This window comes from Alligator sinensis, unplaced genomic scaffold, assembly GCF_000455745.1.
Source record: "Alligator sinensis unplaced genomic scaffold, ASM45574v1 scaffold825_1, whole genome shotgun sequence".
Classification (NCBI taxonomy): Eukaryota; Metazoa; Chordata; order Crocodylia; family Alligatoridae; genus Alligator; species Alligator sinensis.
In genome coordinates this window covers 48,750-57,402 of record NW_005843420.1, presented here as the reverse complement: position 1 = coordinate 57,402, position 8,653 = coordinate 48,750, and positions in this window count along the sequence as shown.

Below are 8,653 nucleotides of genomic sequence, written 5' to 3'. Positions count from 1 at the left end.
CAGCCTGCCTCAGCTCTAACTTGGCCAGCTCCTGTAATTTAGTCTGCTGACCCTGAATCACCTGCACCAAAAGGTTGTTGTTTTTCAGTTTCCTCTTGTGGAAATTGTCTCTTCTCAGCTACTGCAGCCTGTGGCTAGTCCAGGAGCTACATAAGAATCTAAGTGCCATGCTAGGTCAGACCAATGGCCCATCTAGCCCAATATCCTCTCTCTGACAGTGACACAAATGGATGCTATAGATCAGTGGTTCTCAATGTTTTTTGTACCAGGACCCATTTGTAAACATCAATGGCCAATCCTGACCCAGTAAATAATTTAAGTAGAATACAGCCTCCTGGCCCTGCTGTTACCCCCAGCAGCTCAAGGAATAACAGATGGGTTGGGGGCGGGGAGGGGCATTGCCCTCACCTTCTCCTGCCACCAGCCACTTGTGTGCTGGGCTGTGGCTCTACCTTGCTGCCATGGCCTGGCCACTGCTGCTGCTCCCCTCATGCCACATCTCTACCCTGGGAAGGTGGTGGGGTGGCAGGCAGTGTTGTCCGTGTCCCCCTGTCCCCTGATACATTGTCTATGTTCCTCCTACCCCCATCTCATAGACTTAGCTGCTCTCATGCTGCCTGGCTGCCACATGCATGGGCACATGCCCATGCATGTGATGCCCCCTGCCTGATCACCCTCTTCCTGCTCCCCCCAGCCTCAAGCAGCCTCTTGAAGGCTGGAACTTTGCCAGCCTGCAATGGGAAATCTGCCATTTCCATGTTTTTCTCCTTAAAGGAAAATCCATTTTTAAGTTTGTTGATCCTTTTTTTTAAAGTTTGTCATGCCCCTTTCATGTAGTCCAACAACCCACTTTTAGGTCATGAACCACGGGTTGAGAAATGCTGCTATAGATATAGCTACAGTTTCTGCTCCACCTCTCTCTTGCTCATAGATTCTCATACTCCAGCTATATCAGTGTTTCCCAAACCTTTTTATAGCTGGGGCAAACTTTTCTGGATTAAAACCAGTGGCACCCTTACCTAAATTTTGTGGCACCCCAGTAGAAACCACTGAGCTTAGATCTAAATTCAGAAAAGATGAGAATGGGGGGCCTTGAGGCTGAAAAAATTGAGAATTGCTGATCCAGCTGGTGCCATGAGGACTCTTTCTACCATCTGTCCCCTCCTGTTCTCATTATGGAACAAGGGCGGCCCCCACTGCTGAGGCTACCCCAGTAGGGTCTCTCAGACCAGCAACCACCCTGGTAGCCCTTCCTGCCAGGCCTGGGGGTATGGGTGGAGTAGAGGAGATGAGTTGGACTGCAAAGTATGCCTCTATCTGTGCATTCACCCACCTGCCTGCCCACTTGCAACAGAGCATGATACTAGGAGTATGGTGAGAGGCTGGCACAGGGGGTGCAGACAGAAATGACATTTGTCATACAATAGGCTCCTTGAAAGCGCCCTAAATCCATGCCCAAACAGAAGAGCACAGCTGCAGAGCCCTCTGATCAGATGACAAATTAGCCCTCATTGTATGAGAGTTCAAATAAAGATGCTCCAAAGCAGAGTGCTTTCATTAATTTGTCTGCTCCAGCTGCAGCACAGCCTGGCTGCCTCTGGATGGGAGAGGGGAGAAGGTACAGGAAGGAGGTCTGCTCTGGGGTTTTCTTAGCCCCACTGGAGTGGGGAGGGGGGAGAAGCCCCTCACCTGGGGTGGGGGGAGGGCTCTAATATACTCACCCCCCACAATCCAGCAGGCTGGGAAAACCCCAGAATGGACCTCCCTCCGCTCCCTTCTCCTCCCTCCCATCCAGAGACAGCAGGTGAGCTGTGAGACGGGGTGGGGGATGAGCTAGGAGGAGAGGCTGCACAGATGCAGCCTCTCTCCATGGATTGACTCTAAAGTAGAGCCGATCCTCCACCCTCCTGATCCAACAGCTAAGGTCTGTTGGGTTGGGAGGAGCGGTCTAACTCATGGCACTTTCTATGAATTGCCATGAGTTACATCTGGGAGCTGCACTTTTGTCTAGACCCAGGGGCTGTCTGGAGATGGGAGGGTGGTGGAGGGGGCAGCAGCAGTGCTGGTAGCCCTCAGAGGAGCAGTTGCAGGTACCGCTGGAGTGGCTGGAGCTGGCACAGAGTACCAGACAGGGGAGGACAGCATTTACCCGTAATGGGATTTCATGGTACACTTTTGTTGCCCTTTTGCTTCTCGCCCTTTGTGAATCACTGAGCTATACCAAAAACATTATTCTCACTGGGCAACATGTGGTCATTCCCAGCTAATGCACTAAATGTATTGGTGGCTCTGCCTCCCATGTGGCTTCATTGTCTTCCGATGGCCCAAGGCCAAACCCAAGGCCTATTTCACACTCTGGTTCACCAGGGCACTTGTATTCACTTACTACATCTTGATCTTGATAATAAATTTGGGATGCAGCCCTCAGAATACCAATGTGATACTTTAGGGTACTTGTACATGTGACGGGGGTTTAGTCCTCAGGGTTTTATTCTTACAGTCTTTTTTTTCAGTTTTTCAGTCATGTTAGCCCTGTCACATGTAACTATGCAAACTCATCTACAACCCCCAAACTGGTGCATATGTAGGTGACACCATTAAGCCACAAAAATGACATTTTTATAATGTGTACATCATAATGACTGTCACATGTACAAGAACCCTTAGGTGCCTACTCATCATTGGGCCACCTCTATGTGACCCAGTCTTTAATAAAGTCTGACTGTTTGGAGGTTGTCTCTGCCCTCAAATAGGCTCAGCTCCTCTCCTGTGTGTCTTGCCCCTGAGCAAGCTCAGTCTTTCTCCTGGACTTTCAGCCCACTCTAGGCTCAGCCTCTGGTTCAGGTGTCTAGCCTCTGAGCAAGCTCCATTTCTCTCTGTCTAGGACCTGTCAGCCCACAAATGAACAGGTGACACACAGCGTCCTATGCCAGGTGCACACAGTGGCCTTCCTACTCCCCTACTCCACCCCATGCCTCATGGTTAAACAACAAAACCATCAATGAAGTATACTCACAACTTGACTAAAACCAATATTATCCTTCAGGGATACCTTTCTTCAGGCCTTTTCCTTTCCATTGCTGGCTAAGACCAGTCTCAGTCCCTCTCACCTTGCTTATTGTAGCATGCATCCTTCAGAGAGTTGCACTTGGTTTACCTGCCATGGCCAGGTTGACCCTTTCTGACACAGCTGGGTTAAGATCCCTCTTGAGCTCTGCTTCATCTGGTCACCCCACTCCCTTATCCCTTAATAGGACACAGGGGTTCTCCATTATGTGAGCTACAGCCTACACCTGCACTCTCCTCAGTAACAGGGGTTAGGGGTCCCTGTTACAGGTGTAATAAAATTGATAATGATCAGGCAGATACCCTGCTTCTTACACATTCCCTGAACTATCACATCTACAGCAACACTTCGATGCTAGTCTTGATTCAGGCAGTTAGACACTGGCTTATGTGCAGATATTTGGATAGCCTAGTAATATGAATGCATATGATAACTTGCAATACATATTTTCAGTTTAAAAATGATTAACTTAGAGCAGTGACACTCAACCTTCTGGCCCTTGGGGCTAGGTTGCAGAGGCAGGGTGGATCCACAGGCAAGATCCAGTGCGCAGTTGGCATGTTGGATCCAGCTGTGCACCAGAACCAACTATGCATGTCAAAGCAACCCTGTACATGCTGAACATGGCTGTGGACCCTGCACACATCAAATCTGACTCTTGCTGGAGAAATGCTGTGTACCCAAGGTCTGGCCATGTGACCAGAATGATCCCACACATACCAGATCCAACCCCAAGCACTAGAATGACTCTGCATATAGCACCATGTTATCCATTTTGTGGGGCTCCCTACAGCTTTGGATGCTTAATGGCAGGGAATAAATTTAGTTACTCTGAGAAATTTAGTTATTCATAACTAACTACCATGCATCTTCATAGTAATTTTTGTGGCCATCATAGAAACAATGTGTGGCATCAAGGAAGCTTATAGTATACATTAGAGCTCTAGTTCCCTTCCCAACTAGGAAATGATTTCTAGAATAAATGATTTCTTCTACCCTCTGTAACATCACAAAGCAATCAGTTTTATACATTAAAAATATTTTAACATATTTGTATTATGTATGTTGCCTTTAAATTAATTGTTGCCGTGCCTGAATTGTCAATCATCCTTAATGACGTATTAATTGGCATTATGGCAGCATCTCATAATTAATGAATTTCACAGAATTCACTAGCTGTTTTTAGTAACATACAGAACCAGAATCAAAACGCAATAACATTTGCTCCTCAGCTCTGTACAGCAGAATATCATACAAACTGGCAGTTCCTAAGTAGTATTCTTTTACAGGAGCCTGTATCTTGGGAACCACCTTGTCCAAATGATACTGCCTCGCTAGCTGAAACAGATCCTCACAGCAATGCCTGATACTATTGGTCTGTCAACAGATGACTGGAAGGTTTGAATTGGTATGAAAAGAGTAAACATGCAGACACGTAACAATCACATCAGCAGCATCTGATATAAATATAAACTGTTATGATGCAAATGTTAAGTCTTTCACTCTACATGGTTTTGTAGCAATACACGTGCAGCAAAACCGTTGCAAATTTAATCTTGTTTTGTTTATGTTGAAAGTAACAGTGATTTAGTTAACTTATCTGCCTGATCTTGTAGCAGTATGTAACAGCTGGATAATAACAGCTGATGCATGTTCTCCAGCAGTCCAGCCCCTTTCCCCGTTTAAAGGGATTAAAAGGTATGTGTCCATATCCTAAAAGAATTCTTGTACCAGTATTTAAGCTGTCGTAGTGGGAATGAAGAAGATGATAGTTTTTTTATCTCCCCAACAAGCACCACAGTCAGAGGAGAGAGAAAGCAGAAATAAAACATACTAAGTGTAGTAATACCAATAATTTAGACCCTGCTCCTGCAAACCAATAGAGATCTAACTTCCCAAGAAATGAAAAAGAATTGCGTACCCAAATCCCATTGATTTTCTTTCTAAGGTATTTATGCAACAATTGACAGCTACGTAGCTAGACAGGAAGGCAGACTGTGTGGTTCCTTATATATATATAAGTTATCCTCAAATATGTTTGCAGGATTAGGAAACAAGATAAGAAATGTTAGAAGTCCATCCAAAGCTATTGTCCACCTACCTTAGGTACATAGCTGGTCCCTGTTATCAGTGTAGGTGTGTGTCCAAATGTCCTTAAAAACAAACAAAACTCTTGGGTCAGAGACGATATCTTTTATTAGATAGACTAAATAACAGCAAGCAAGAAAGAAAGAAAGAAAATCAAACTTTCGGGTCCAAACACCCTTCCTCAAACCGAGAAAAATTCAAAGATTGTAAAAGTTTGGAATGGGCTTCCAAGTGAGGTGGTGCTCTCCCATACCTAGGGGGTCTTTAAGAGAAGGCTGGATAGGCATCTGGCTGGGGTCATCTGACCCCTGCACTCTTTTCTGCCCAGGCAGGAGGTCAGACTTGATGATCTGTTGACGTCCCTTCCGATCCTAACATCTATGAATCTGTGAATCTAAGTTCTCCTAGGTAGAAAAGGTATCCAGGTTGTAGCCATATTGGTCTAGAGGTATAAGGAATCAGAACTCGTGGTAGAGGTGATATCTTTTATAAAACCAACTAGATTTTTGCAAAAAAAAAAAAAAAAAAAGGAAACAAATCTTTAATTGCAAGTGTTTGTGCCTGAAAGCTTGCAATTAATGAATTATTTTTGCAAAAATCTAGATGGTTTAAGAAAACATATCACCCCTACCATGAGTTCTGATTTCTAGGTAGAAAAAAATCTTCATTTTGCACAGGGGAGGTAGAGGGTGGAAGTTTTTTTCTCCTCAGCCTGAAGAAAGGTGTTTGAACCAGAAAGCTTGCAAAGAAAAAACATTTTTCCTATTATTTAGTTTGTCTAATAAGAGATACCATCTATGATCCAAGGGTTTTTCTTTGTCTCTGTTAGACCAACGTAGATAAGATATATCCCTGCAACCGTCTTTAATGCATTTATCCTCTCAAAGCCCCTGTAAGGTATGGGAATGCTGTTATCCCCATTTAAAAGAGCTAAAAAGCAACTGAACAAACTCCCAAGTTTCTGGACTCTCTGAGCAATAATTACTATCCTCATGAACAAATGGTTGGAAATAAAAACCTCTGGACTCACCTCCATTTGCTGCCTGCTAGCTACCTGGCTGGTTCTTGGTAACTAGGATGCTCCAATTCCAACGCAGTCTGGATTGCGGTGCCTGCTCTCCTGTTCTGACAGCCCAAGTCTCTTTTGGCACGGAGGAAAATGCAATTCAGAGTGGTCCAGCTCAGTTTCTAAGGGTCTTTTTGGCAGGCAGGGATATTATCCAATCTTGAGCCCTTCCTGTGTGCCAGCACTGCCTCTGCCTGACTCTGGGATGCTGCCTCACCTGGTGCTTTGCTTCAGGAGAATCTCACAGGGATGGGAGTGGGGCAGCCGTGGTGGTTGAACAGATATTCAGAACCTGTGTCTTACAGCTATGGGATCCATCAATCCGGCTCAGCATGTGAGAGAGGGGAAGAGTCAGATTGAGGGACAGGGTTCAAAAGACAGACCTGGTAGAAGCGATGTATGCTTGAGGTAGATGGATGGAAAAAGGAGAGAGAAAGGGAAGATGTATGTGTGCAAGGGCAAGTGAACAACCTCTGTAGCCGACTCCTCCAGTCTCTGTTCCTAGTCCCCCTCCTGCTTTTGTGTCTGTCTGCTGATTAGGGCCAGGTGTGCCTTTAACTGGGCAGGTTCAGCTCTGAAATCCAGCTGAAAGAGTCCACATCTCTGAGTGCAGGAGGCTTTTCCTCACACACCACAGCACCTCACCCCCAGTTCCAAAGGGCCTTGTGGGGCGTGCACCAAGCATTTATGGGTTTTGGAGTAGGAGGGGTGAATTGTTTCACCGTTGCCTCTCTAGAGGGATGGCATATCTGTCCTGCACCACAGGCAGGACAAGAGACCCAAATGATGACATCAGTGCTCTAGTCTCCATTTCAGCGGGGTAATGGGGTTTAATGCATTATAAGTGGGGGTTGGGAGTCAAATTTCCAGGATCATATTTTATGTTCAGACAAAGAGCTTGTATCTAATGGTTAGGGCAAAAGAGACTGAAGGGTCTTTACTCCTAGGTTGTATGTCCAGCTGTGGGAGGCAGTAGGTCCCAAGGTGAGATCATCATTGCCCCATGGCTCATCCCAAACAATAAGCTGACAGCACTCATTATGCCACATGTCATGGCTTACTAGGGCCTGGGATGTGGCACAGTGGTCACTGTTAACATCTCAGCTTCTGGGTCGTACAGTGAATGAGAATTACAGGCCTTATTAAGGATACTTATTGTGTGTGACCACCTCTGATAACACCATAACAGGAATGGACAGGTCATCAGAAAGTTTTGTGCCTGATTCAGAAGTGGTTTTAATTGAATCCAGAGGGAGTCAAACTCAGGACAAGTCAAACATGTAAGAGTAACAGAGCATGGAAGCAAGTAAGAGAGACATGCAGGTTTTTCTTGCTGTCCTGTATTAGTGATCTTTCTACCACTCCAGTATATGTCAGGAGTGATGTCTTTGACATAGCATGGGCAGGTTCTCTTTATTCCCGCTCAGCATGAGGGATGATGTCAGGGAGGCCAAAGTGCAGCTAGCAAGCAAGGGATATAAGGGTAATAACAAGGCTTTCTACAAGTATGTTGGTAGCAAGAGGAGGATCAGGGAAAGTGTGGGTCCCTTACTGAATGAGGGAGGCAACCTTGTGACAGAGAAAAGGCTGAAGGGTTCAATGCCTTTTTCACCTCAATCTTCACAGGCAAGGTCAGCTCCCAGATTACTGCACCAGAAGCACAGTTTAGGGAGCAGGTGAGCAGCCAACAGTAGTGAAAGAACAGGTTATGGACTATTTAGAAAAACTGCACATATACAAGTCTATGGGGCCAGATGGGATGCACTCGAGGGTGCTGAGGGAGTTGGCTGATGTGATTGCAGAGCCATTGACCATTATCTTTGAAAACTCATGGTGATCAGGAGAGGTCCTGAATGATTGGAAATCAGCAAATATAGTGCCCATATTTAAGAAAGGGAAAAAGGAGGATCCAGGGAACTATAGACCAGTCAGCCTCACTTCAGTCCCTGGAAAAATCATGGAGCGGGTACCCTCAAGGAATGCATTTCTAAGCACTTGGAGGAGAAGAAGTTGATTAGGAACAGTCAGCATGGATTCACCAGGGGCAAGTCATGCCTGACCAACCTGATTGCCTTCTATGATGAAGTAATTGGCTCTGTGGATGCAGGGAGACTAGTGGATGTGCTGTACCTTGATTTTAGCAAAGCTTGGTATGGTTTCCCAAAACACTCTCACAGGCAAGCTCAGGAAGTAAGAGATGGATGAATGGAATGTAAGGTGGATAAAAAACTGGCTGGATCATCAGATTCAGAGGGTAGTAGCCAAGGGCTTGAAGTCTAGTTGGCAGCCAGTGTCAAGTGGAGTTCACCAGGGTTTGGTCCTGGGCCAGTTCTGTTCACTGTCTTCATCACTGACCTGGAAGATGGCATAGTGTGCACCCTCAGCTAGTCTGCAGATGACCCCAGCTGGGGGAATAGCAGAAAATTTGCTCC